The sequence below is a fragment of the Henckelia pumila genome, chromosome 1 (assembly GCF_033568475.1).
Source record: "Henckelia pumila isolate YLH828 chromosome 1, ASM3356847v2, whole genome shotgun sequence".
In the NCBI taxonomy this organism is placed as follows: domain Eukaryota; kingdom Viridiplantae; phylum Streptophyta; class Magnoliopsida; order Lamiales; family Gesneriaceae; genus Henckelia; species Henckelia pumila.
Genome location: NC_133120.1, coordinates 110963037 through 110976225, shown reverse-complemented (window position 1 = coordinate 110976225; position 13189 = coordinate 110963037). Strand labels below are relative to the sequence as shown.

The window sequence follows — 13189 nt, the reverse complement described above, 5'->3', positions numbered from 1 at the left end:
GATATGCAACAATATAAATCCGTTGTCGTTTGCTTATTATTCAACCATGTTTTTAAACCGTTGTCGTATGTTGTTTTTTACAACAATTTTAAACCGTTGTCTTAAGTTGATTTTCACAACAGTTATAATTCGTTGTCCTCAACATTTTAAAAATGTTGTCTAATTTAATTAGTGGTATATACCCATACAAAATAAAATATTTACTACATGCATTAAATCCGTTGAAATATTATATATCTTCAAGTCTCAAAAACTATTACATGCATCTAAATTGTAGCGCTAGCTAGTAAACCCAACATGTCATGGGAAGTTGTACAAAAATAGATGTACTTATCTGACCGAATTTACTAGTATGAAACCATAAATCACATATTTTCGATCACGATTTCCAAAAACAGCTTCTCCTCAATTGTTAGAGGTCGTTCTTGAAACAAAAATAATCTTCTCCTCAATCTCCAAAAACAGATTCATTCCACAGCTTCATGCCCATGCCCGACATGACTTCCAGTTACCCGACAGCCAAAACTACAAGTAACAACAAATACCAAATCGTGTTACAAGCCAATTACAAAAATCAACCACACCACATCATGAGTTATCAATAGTTTGAGCGAAAATGAGAGTTGTATACTATAATTATCTGTATACTATGACACTATCAAACACAAGGAAATATCTATCACAAACCAAATACGATGAATATCAGTACTTCACCAAATGCTGTAAGAATTCCAACACAACAATCCCAAGAGAGAGCGTACAAGACAATGAGAGCCTGCAAAGTGAGAGATTGAAAAAAGGTATGGAGGAAAGCCTTGGAGCATAAAATGGACAGTGCCAACAGAACCGTAATTTTTTTTTTAACCTAAATTCCCAGTTCATTCACAGACCCTAACAATCATAAGTTACATGGTTGATCCTACCCATCCTTCTGAGTTAGGATACATGACAAAAACGAAGGGAGGATAACAGATCCAGAGTTCAGCCATCTAAGCTTCGTGTTTTAAAACTGGAGGCACCATAAAAGCACCAAAAAAAAATACTTAATTACATTTAAAATCAATAAAGATTAACCTCTTAGATTGCACACGTGTCAACAAAGAAAATCAGAACTTATTTCATGAATATCATCGGAAAGAAAAGAAAAATTCATAAATAAATTTAAAATGGAGTGTCATCCAAGACGTAGCCTGTGTATTTAAAATCTCTCCACTCAATACAAACTTAAAATTCCATAAGGCTGATCACGTGAACGCAAGAAAATCTTGGGAATATACTGATCCAATTTGTTGACTCACCGAAACCACTTCACAAGCACCTGAACCAGCCCCTAAGCAAACTGAAAAATCCGAAACATCACCTCTACAATCTAAAATCCGATTTTTTACTCATTCTAGTGCTACCACGTGAACTACATATCACCCGTGGTAGCTCCTAAATCACCACACCGTCCAACACCATCAACAAGCACAGAAAGTCGAAACATGACAACCAAGAACAATCTGAATTTTTGAAAATGCATAAATTGTTAATATTTGCATTCCAAAGTTATAAACTCATTCATTCTACGCATATACTCGATAAAATATACGTACCTAGTAATCAATATAATATTTTACGAATTTCTCAGGAAAATAAATTTCAGAGTTGATATTCAACTATAAACATAATGAAAATAAAACGGCATGTTGGTTTGACAATATTCAACTATAAACATAATGAAAATAAAACGGCATGTTGGTTTGACAACCAAAATGGTTCCACATAGGGCCAGATTAGAGGGAAATTTCTCAATATTTGATATGTAGAGGGAAATCTCTCAATATTTGACAACCAAAATGGTTCCACATAGGGCCAGATTAGATACACAAACACGTGAACTTAAAAAACTTGTTTATCAATCTTTGCATGAGACATGCGCAAAGGAAAATTTGTTTAAAGGCAGCAACGGATACGATACTTTTAATTTTTTTTAATTGGCTATTTCTAGTTTTCTGGCTTCTTGCTAGTGGGCTGCCAATGGTGTAACTACAGCGAGACCGTATGGATGACTAAAATTGTGAATAAAAGAAATACAAACTATCAAATTTGCATATTTCCTTACCTAAAATTTCAATCTCATTTTCGACATTATATAAATTGGGTGTTAACCTACTTACACATAGAGCCAGATTAGATATGACCCTTGTAAGTGTGTATACACCCTTTTCTACGGATATCCCATATTTTTAAGTTTGTGTCCAGAGATCCAGATGCAAAGAACTCTCCAAAAGGGTGAAAGTCCGATGATATGCAATTGGACCGATGACCGGTGAGAGTGCGAATGACTATAAAAAACATGAGGAAAAAATCAACAGCAATGGTTTGTTTTCAAAAAGAGGTATAAAAACACAAACTTCGTCAAATAAACTGGTTTGCAGAAAGCTTACTCTTGGCCTCCTCCAAATCCCAAAGTTTGATTGTACCACTCGCGGCACCTGCAGCTACCAACACCTCCGTGGTATCAAAGCTAACTGAATCGATTCCACTCGTATGGCCCAAAAAACTCTATGCAATTATCCAAGAATATAACTCCACGTTAGATAAAATCAGGGAGTTCATCAATAATCACTTATTGTTGCATGTTTTTCGCTCGCAAGCGCACGATGTCAAGTTATAATATAGGAATTAAGTCCAAGTCGATCCCACGGAGAATGAATAAATGATATTATATCAAATATTTGCAACTAATAAAATCCTAATTCTATGTAGAGCTACGAAAGTGGTTTGATTTTTATAAAACTAAAATTTGCAAGAAATAAAATTAAATAACCACGAGTTCACGAGAGTAAAATTCAATAAGCGACGACTGCTAGAGGTTCGACTTCACTTGACTGTACACCACAATTTATTTCTAATGATTGTTCAATTATAAAATCTTCTAGTTTATTAGCCAAGAATTCCTATTATTTTCTACTACTACTCTCGAGTGTCAAGCAGAAATTCGTATTCAATAACAAACTCAATATCTCTATCAAAGTTCAATTATTAAATTCGGTAAAAAGCACAAGAATTCTTCTAATGACTTCTATGGAGTTATATGCCTCTCGAACAGTATAAACACCATAGATGTATTTTCCTATGTCGTATTCAAAATCTCCTCTCTCAAGTGATAGATTCTAAATAAAATATCATTCAATCTATGGCCAGTAAATTGAAAGCATTAAGATCAGGAAAACACAAATAAACTGTGCGAAGAAATTTAAATATATAAATCAAAATATGTCAATCATGGTTTCCAGTCAAGATTCGTCTACCTCTAGACTAAGAAATTAGTTCATAACGCAATTCAAAATCAAATAACTCATGTTTTTCCAACAATCCATAAACTAAGAAAAATAGAGTTCAAAGAAAAACTAGAACGAATTAGAATGAAGCTTCTCCGTCGCCGGATGCCGCCGTCTTCAGTCTTCGTACCGGAATCTCGAGCTTTTGTGCAATCCAAAACTCTCAATAGCTGTTTCTATGCTCTGAAAACTCTCTAAACCCTCGTATCCCCTCAAAATAAGCCATAAATTCCTTTTTAAACTCGATCAAGACTTTCCAAAATTATGGACACTGCGCAGCGCTGGAGCGCCCGTCATTTTCTTCCAACAGCGCTGGAGCACTGCATATGTAGCGCTGGGGCGCTATTTCCTCGACTTTTCACCTTTTGGAAGACTCCGTGTAGCGCTGGAGCGCTTGGCTTGTAGCGCTGGGGCTCTAGTCTGGGCACTTTTATTTCTTTTTTTTCTTCAACTCTTTTTCACCTCTTTTTCACTTCTTTTGACCAACTAAAATGAATAACACTCAAATTCCTGCAAACAACAAGAGACATGCATAATATCGCTCAAAACACAACAAAAGCCAAGCTAATTCATATAAAATATATGTGCAAAAATTGCACTGATCAAATCCCCCCAAACTTGAACTTTTGCTAGTCCCGAGCAAAACAAACAAAACACTAAGACACACAAGGAATTAAAAACACACAAGAAAGCAGTAAAACTTATTAACCCAAATGGCCTCAGATGTTCAGCAATTAATCCATGTAGCTAATTTTCTCAAGAGTTCTCGTGTGTTTGTGATTAGCCAATCTTGTCTACCCACCTAACTTTCGGTCAAATCAAGCAATCAGTAAGCCTCAAAGAGTCATTAACCCCGCCCTCTAGTTTCAACACACTCTCCACCAAGTTCAACCGTTACTCCCAAAGATCAACAGGACTTATCAGGTAGTTCTTTTAGGCAAACACTTTTTATAGCAGAGAAGTATCCATAGTCAATGTAAGCATATAGGATTCAAGTAAAGGGAATTGGATATTTATAATTTTCTGCGGTATTGATTAGGCTAGGTTTATCAGTTGCAGGGCATTGTCAGACATTTGTCTGACTCCTCTACTCCATACATTCTACACCTTTTTGCATTTTCTTTGGACTCGAATTTCAATCCAGTTTCAATGCCTCCCCTCACCTTACTTTCTCCATCTTTTTTCATCTTTTCTTTTTCATCCAATTGGATTTTTTTTTGCATTTCCTTTTTCTTTTCGGCCTTCTTTCAGTTTTGGATTTTTATTTTTTTTTATTTTTTCTTTTTTTTTTCGCAAGGCTACAAATGAAAGACTAACAAATCAAAGGCTTGCAGGCTCAAAAACAAAGTTGCCTAAATCATTTCTCTGTTTGTTAAAATCTACCTCAGTTTCGAGTATGTATCGCCAAAGTTAAGAATCAAATCAGCTACTCTTCTCACAAAATCCACACAATTTTCTCTACTTATCAGGAGTCTCGACAGTCAAGGCTATAGTGCATAAAAGGTGAGAACTCAAGATACAATGTTGCCAACACTAGATTATAAACTCCTTTTATTTTTATTTTTTTATTTTTTCCTTTCATCATCATAGGCCATTTTTCTTTTGTTTTTCTAATTTTTCACATTTTTGTTTTGTTTTCTCAAATAAACAACCACACAAACGACAAAGACAAACACCAAAACGAACAAACAAACGATAAAACTGAAAACAAAAAAACCAACACCAGCAAAAACATAAAATGAACAAGAAAACTAAAAAAAACACAAATGCAGGACCTAGTGACTAATTTAGCATGAAATACCCCATCAAACTCGCAACTCAACTTCACTTCAGCTTCAACAACCATCCATTTAACAAACAGCTTAACAAAACTGCTAAAACAACAAACAACATCCCCCCAAACATAGATATGTGCACTGTCCTCAATGTGCAATATCAATAAAAACAAGGAACAAACACATACCTACGACAATGACCATCAGTGGTCATCGTCCATTTCGTCATCCCGAGGGAGCCAAGTAGGAGGTGGGGGAAACTGCGGATCCTCACTGGAGCCAGGAAAGCGCTGGGCTAGAGTCGTCGTGAAATCCACCATATAATCCATGAAAATATCAGTCCGATGACAATGAAGGTCTAGCCGCTGCTCCACTCGCATCAATCGCTCATCAAAATGCTCATACGCTCCAGTAAGTGGTAGTGGTGGTGGCTGGCTGCTACTCGCAGGGCGATCCCGAGGCGCTGCTGGTCGCGGAGGGGGTGGTATATGCTCTCGTGTAGTCCCAGTAATAGGTCCTTGGACCTTAAAAATCTCTTTATCTGTACCCCATGTAACTCCAGCATGTGCACAAAGCGCAGTGATCAATGATGGGTGCGGCAATCCTCCAGTAGTAGCCCCCCTAACTGCAGCAAGAATGGATTCCTGAATGATATTTCCCAAGTTTATCATCTTCCCAGTGATGATACAGTAAGTCAGGACAGCCCGTTTCTTCGTCACCTCAGAAGTGTGACCTGTGGGCAAAACACGAGCAGCCACCAAGAAAAACCAAGACCTCGCGTATTGCTTCATTTTCCCAGACGAAAAATGCACCACCTTGTCATCTTTCATCTTCCACTGCGCCCCTTCCTCACACAGTGTCGCTAGAATCTCATCATAGTCTACCTCGCCGGCCTAGAACTCCGAATAGTCATCCATATCAAGAGATGGAATATGGAAGAGGGTGTTAATAGAATGTCCATCAAAAGCCACCCTCTTTCCCCGCACTAGAACATGATACTGCTCATGCTTGCATTTGAGATTGGCATCACCTGGAGGTTGGACAAAACCCGTCCATCTTCGCTCATGAGCTGCATGTCGCACATCCCACAATGGTAGAGGGGAATTAGGATCAAAACCTCGTTCTCTAACCATGCTCTTGCTCATCATGAGAGGATAATTCTTGGCGGCCTCTTCATCCCAAAAACGATGAGCATCGAAGGTACCGGACGAAGATGCACCCTGATTTTGTTTCTTTCTCGGTGCAATTACAATATTCTAATCACAATTCAACCAAACAATAATGAACAAAAATGAACCACTTCCAACAATGGCGTTCAAGCCTCACCCAATCAACACAATTCACTACTCCGCACAACCAACAATAATACTTCGAAGTTCTAACAACCCAAGATAGGCACAATTAACCGTATGATTCACAAATCTCCAACACCATCCACAAAAACGTCTGATAAGCACCAATGAATTAACAAGAAGATATGACTTCAATCCAATTCAATAATCGATCAATCAATCTCTAATCCCCAGTGTAAAAAAAAAATTTCACAATACCTCGGTAGAATAGCAACAATTCCGGAAATTATAGAAAATAAACTCGCGATCCTTCCATGAAATCGAACCAACGATGCGATAGAGGATTGATTGAAACCCCCCAAACTTGAAGAACCCTAGCTGCGAAAATATTGGAACCCGGATGACTAAAATTCAAACAAGTGCTATGAAAGGATGAATATGTGTGATTGATGGTGTAACCGAGATTTTCAGGTGGGAATTTTTTTTGATTTGCAGGGGCGGGTCGCGTGGAGGAGGCGAACAAGGCTGGGAAGTATGAAGATTTGATGAATGAAATCTGAGATCCCCTTTTATTTTTCAGAATTTTCGTGATAGCGCTGGAGCGCTATATTAGTGGCGCTGGAGCGCCCGATCATTTTTTGAGAGAGCGCTGGAGCGCTATAATTGAAGCGCTGGGGCTCTAAACCTTCGACCCTGATGATACAGAACAGCGCTGAAGTGCTATATGGAGAGCGCTGGAGCGCTACATCTTCGACTTTGGAACTCACATACTAGCGCTGGAGCGCCTGGAAGATAGCGCTGGAGCGCTAAATCCTCGACTTTTCTAAAAAAAATCCAATGTAAGAACAGCGCTGGAGCGCCGTATGGAGAGCGCTGGAGCGCTATATTCTCGAATTTCATACTCCAAAATGTGATTTTTGTGAAGAAAAGAACCTGCAATAAAACTCCGAATTAGGACCAAAATTAATAAAATAACTGAAATTCAATAAAAGTAACTAAAAAAAAAAATAAAATAAAATAAAACAAAATTTAAAAATTTGGGTTGCCTCCCAAAGAGCGCTTGGTTTAACGTCGTCAGCCCGACTTTTCTGTTGTGTTTATGCAGGGTCTATCAAAGCAACTTTCTCCATGTTCCGCACTTCATTGCCAAAATAATGTTTCAACCTCTGCCCATTGACTTGTAATGTCTGACCATCTTGACAGCTCAGTTCAATGGCTCCATAGGAATGCACTTTCACCACGGTGAACGGACCAAACCATCTTGATTTCAACTTACCTAGAAATAAGCGGAGACGAGAGTTAAATAATAATACATGTTGTCCAGGCTCGAACTCTCTCTTCAGTAATATTTTGTCATGCCACTTTTTGGTTTGTTCTTTGTAGAGCTTGGCATTTTCGTAAGAATGATTACGAAACTCCTCAATCTCATGCAACTGCAACAATCGCTCTTCTCCAGCAGCTTTCATATCAAAATTCAACTTTTTCACCGCCCAATACGCTCGATGCTCTAACTCCACTGGCAGATGGCATGCTTTACCAAAGACCAACCTGTATGGAGACATGCCAATAGGAGTTTTGAACGCGGTCCGGTATGCCCATAGTGCATCATCTAACTTGATTGCCCAATCCTTCCGGTTTGTGTTGACAGTCTTTTCCAGAATTCGCTTAATTTCCCGGTTGGATATTTCAGCTTGCCCATTTGTTTGAGGATGGTATGCACATGCCACTTTATGCCTAACACCATATTTTGTCAGTAATGAATTAAAGATTTTATTGCAAAAATGCTTACCTTCATCACTGATTATAGCCCTTGGCATTCCAAACCTCGTGAAAATATTTTTCTGCACAAACTGCACCACTACGCGAGCATCATTAATGGAGGTGGCGATTGCTTCCACCCATTTCGAGACATAATCAACAGCCAATAAAATATAAGGTTGACCAAAGTAGGGGGGAAACGGTCCCATAAAATCAATACCCCACACATCGAATAATTCAACTTCTAAAATATTTGTAAGGGGTAATTCATGACGCCTAGATATATTTCCCATCCTTTGACATCTATCACATGATTTTACCAAGGTATAACTATCTTTAAATAAAGTTGGCCAATAAAAACCAGACTGAAGTACCTTGGCGGCTGTCCGTGTGGCTCCAAAGTGACCACCATACGGTGCAGAATGACATTGTTCCAGAATTTCTTTGGATTCAGCTTCATTTACACATCTCCTTATCACTTGGTCCGAACACTTCTTATAGACAAACGGATCATCCCACAAATAAAATTTGACATCATGGAAAAATTTCTTCCTTTGGTGATGATTAAGATCTGGAGGCAAAACACCACAAGAAAGAAAATTAGCAAAGTCAGCAAACCAAGGAAGTTTGGAATTTACCTCAAAAAGATGCTCATCAGGAAATTGCTCCTTGATGCGTTCATGTTCAACTTTTCCTTCCAACTCCAAGCGAGACAGATGATCCGGTACTAAATTTTCACTCCCTTTCTTGTCTCTAATTTCGAAATCAAACTCTTGTAGTAAGAGTATCCACCGAATCAATCTCGGCTTGGCATCCTTCTTGGCAAAGAGATATCGAATAGCTGCATGGTCAGTGTAAACAATTACTCTAGAGCCAATGAGATATGACCTGAATTTGTCGAAGGAGAACACCACAGCCAGCATCTCTTTTTCAGTAGTAGTGTAATTCTGTTGTGCTCCGTCAAGAGTGCGGCTGGCATAGTAAATTGCCCGAAACATCTTGTCCTTTCTTTGCCCCAAAACTGCTCCTACAGCATAATCGATGGCATCACACATTACTTCAAACGGCTCCTTCCAGTCAGGCACAATCATAATAGGCGCAGAAATTAATGCCTCCTTGATCTTTGTGAATGCCTGCAAACACGCATCATCAAAAATAAAAGATGTATCTTTTTCTAATAAATTACACAAAGGCTTAGTAATTTTAGAAAAATCTCTAATAAAGCGACGATAAAACCCGGCGTGTCCCAAGAAACTTCTAATGGCTTTCACATTATTTGGCGGTGGAAGCTTTTCAATCGCAACCACTTTTGCTCGATCCACCTCAAGCCCATTAGATGACACTTTATGCCCAAGTACGATGCCTTCTTGCACCATGAAGTGGCATTTTTCCCAGTTAAGCACTAGATTTTTCTCTTGACAACGCTGCAAAACAAGGGTCAGATTGTGCAAACAATGATCAAACGAAGACCCAAACACAGAAAAATCATCCATAAAAATTTCCATAACTTCTTCCACCATGTCAGAAAAAATGGCCATCATGCATCGCTGAAAAGTAGCCGGTGCATTACACAAACCAAATGGCATTCTCCTAAAAGCATAAGTACCATAGGGACATGTGAAAGTTGTTTTCTCCTGATCTTCTGGCGCTATAGCAATTTGATTGTAGCCAGAATAGCCATCTAAAAAACAATAATGCTTGTAACCTGCCAACCTTTCAAGCATTTGATCAATAAAAGGAAGAGGAAAATGATCTTTCCTAGTAGCCTTATTCAACCTTCTATAATCAATACAAACTCTCCATCCAGTAACAGTACGAGTCGAGATCAACTCGTTTTTCTCATTTTTAACTACAGTCATACCTCCCTTTTTCGGCACTACCTGTACTGGCGACACCCAAGAACTGTCAGATATGGCATAAATAATACCAGCATTCAATAATTTCAACACCTCAGCTTTTACCACTTCTTTCATCGCAGGATTTAATCTCCTTTGATGATCAACATAGGGACTATATGACTCCTCCATTAAAATCTTATGCATGCAAATATTGGGACTAATTCCCTTGATATCAGAAATTGACCAACCCAAAGCAGATTTAAATTTTCTCAAAACTCTTAATAATTTATCCTTTTCATCATGAGTAAGAGAGGATGAAATAATTACCGGGTTAGTCGAATTTTCTCCCAAAAATGCATAACATAAATGACCAGGCAGTTCTTTCAATTCAGGAGTAGAAGAAACTGGTACCTCTTTGCTGGCTTCCTCAGGCACTGCTTCAATTTTGTCTTTTCCTTATTTTTCCTTTGGCAAACTTTCAAGAGCAAGAATTTGCTCTCTAAGTTCCCAATCATCACCATCCACTTGATTTATGGAATTAATCAAGCACCTAGCCAATGCGTCCTCCAACTCCATTCCTGCACAAAAATTATATTCATGAGAATCAGATGACTCAATGCGATTACAAGAATGTTCCTCATCTTGGTATTTCATGGTTTTATAGATATTGAAGGTGACAGCATCACCACCAACTCGTAGAGTTAGTTCACCCTCCTGCACATCAATTAACGCTCTGCCAGTTGCCAAGAATGGTCTCCCCAAAATTAGAGGGACATCTTGATCTTCTTCCATGTCAAGCACTACAAAGTCAGCAGGAAAAATAAACTTATCTACTTTTACCAGTACATCTTCCACAATTCCTCTAGGATAAGTAAGAGAACGATCAGCCAACTGCAGAGTAATCGTGGTTGGTTTCACCTCGCCAAGCTCCAACGACCTGAAAATAGACAAAGGCATTAAATTAATACTTGCACCTAAATCACATAATGCCCTATTAACAGTCGCACCACCAATAATACAAGGAATAGTAAAACTCCCTGGATCTTTCAATTTCTGTGGCAGTTTCTTTTGTAGGATGGCGCTGCACTCCTCTGTTAACTTCACTGTTTCAAACTCTTCAAGCTTTCTCTTCCTCGCCATCACATCCTTCATGAATTTAGCATAGTGCGGCATCTGCTCCAATGCATCAGCGAATGGAATATTAATATGAATTTTCTTGAAGATGTCAAGAAACTTAGAAAACTTCTCATCCAACGCTTTCTTCTTGAACTGCTGAGGATATGGCAAAACAGCTTTTGGCACAGGCGGTTTCTCAGGCACAACTGCAGACTTGTTATAATTTTGGCTATCAGATTTTTCAGACTCTACCACAATCTCTTCAGCTTCCTCATCAACCACTGCCCTTGGGTTATCAGTCCCGAGTTCTTTACCACTTCTAAGCATGACAGCCTTGCACTGCTCCCTTGGATTAATCTCAGTATTGCTAGGAAACACACCTCTTTGCTGATTATTCAATGCATTTGCCAGTTGACCAATTTGTGTTTCAAGATTTTTCATAGAAGCGCTCACATTGGTCAAGTGCGTCTCCATACTATCAAGCCTATTCTCATCCCTCTTAAATCTTGTGGATGATTCTGCAATGAAATTACTCACCAAATCTTCCAATGATGCCTTACCTTCACCATTCTGAGTATTGAACCCCGGTGGAGGATTCAACACATTCTTATTGTTTGCATAGGAAAAGTTCTCATGATTACGCAAACTAGGATGATACTGATTGGGTACAGGATTACCTCGATAGTTGTTGTAATTCCTGTTGTTCACATATTGAGCTTGCTCCACACTCTCAAATCCATCAGCAGAATTTACGGCAGTCGCCAGTGATGTTGTCTCAGTAGAACTTTGATTTCCTTTGGTCAGTGCAGCCAACTGTGTAGAAATAGTAGCCATCTGAGCAGTCAAAGCAGTGAATGCATCAACCTCATGAATTCCAGCAGGCTTTCTTATTGCAGATCTCTCACTCGGCCACTGATAACTGTTAACAGTCATTTGCTCGAGCATCTCATAAGCTTGCTCAGGAAATTTAGAAAAAATTGAACCTCCAGCTGCAGCATCCACAGAAATACGAGTTGGCCCATTCAAACCATTGTAGAATAATTCGATCTGTTCCCAATCCGAAAAATTATGGTTCGGACACTTCCTAAGCAATTCCTTGTACCGCTCCCAGGCTTCATACAATTGCTCAAAATCATGCTGTTTGAATGTAGTGATCTCTATTTTCAACTGAGCCGACTTAGCAGGCGGAAAGTACTTGGCCAGAAATTTAGATACCATGTCTTCCCATGTGGTGATAATCCCAAGAGGTAAAGACTGCAACCAACTACGAGCATTGTCCCTAAGAGAGAATGGGAACAATCGTAGTTTGATGGTGTCCTCAGTAACACCATGAATCTTCACCGTGTCAGCTATCTCCAGAAAAGTACGCAGGTGCAAATTTGGATCTTCTGTAGCTTCACCCCTGAACTGATTCTGCTGCACCATATTAATCAGAGATGGCTTCAACTCAAAATTATTTGCTGTGATATTCTGCCTAGCTATCCCAGAATAATGAGCATTGATCACCGGTCGAAAGTAATCTCTGATCGGCACCGGAGCATTATTGACAGCTCTTTCTCTTTCTCTTTCTTCAGCCATTAGTTGCAACTCTTCTCTTCTAGCCTTTCGCAACGCTTTAGCAGTTTTTTCGATTTCTGGATCAAAGAGCAGTGAGTCGTAACTTTGGCTCTTTCGCATAAACTGCATAGACAGGAAAGATTTAAAATTAGAACCAACAAAATAAAATAAAATGCTCTAAATCAAAATTAAGACTAATTAGCACAATTTAATATAAATCAAATAAAATTCAGTCCCCGGCAACGGCGCCAAAAACTTGTTGCATGTTTTTCGCTCGCAAGCGCACGATGTCAAGTTATAATATAGGAATTAAGTCCAAGTCGATCCCACGGAGAATGAATAAATGATATTATATCAAATATTTGCAACTAATAAAATTCTAATTCTATGTAGAGCTACGAAAGTGGTTTGATATTTATAAAACTAAAATTTGCAAGAAATAAAATTAAATAACCACGAGTTCACGAGAGTAAAATTCAATAAGCGACGACTGCTAGAGGTTCGACTTCACTTGACTGTACACCACA

General features: G+C 38.7%; 1 non-coding gene across 1 annotated transcript; it reads left to right on the top strand.

Moving 5' to 3' along the window:
• Positions 1–12168: 12168 nt before the first annotated feature.
• LOC140876782 (small nucleolar RNA R71) lies at positions 12169–12274 on the top strand. Its single transcript, XR_012149015.1, has one exon. It is a non-coding gene; the product is annotated as a small nucleolar RNA R71 (small nucleolar RNA).
• Positions 12275–13189: the final 915 nt, after the last annotated feature.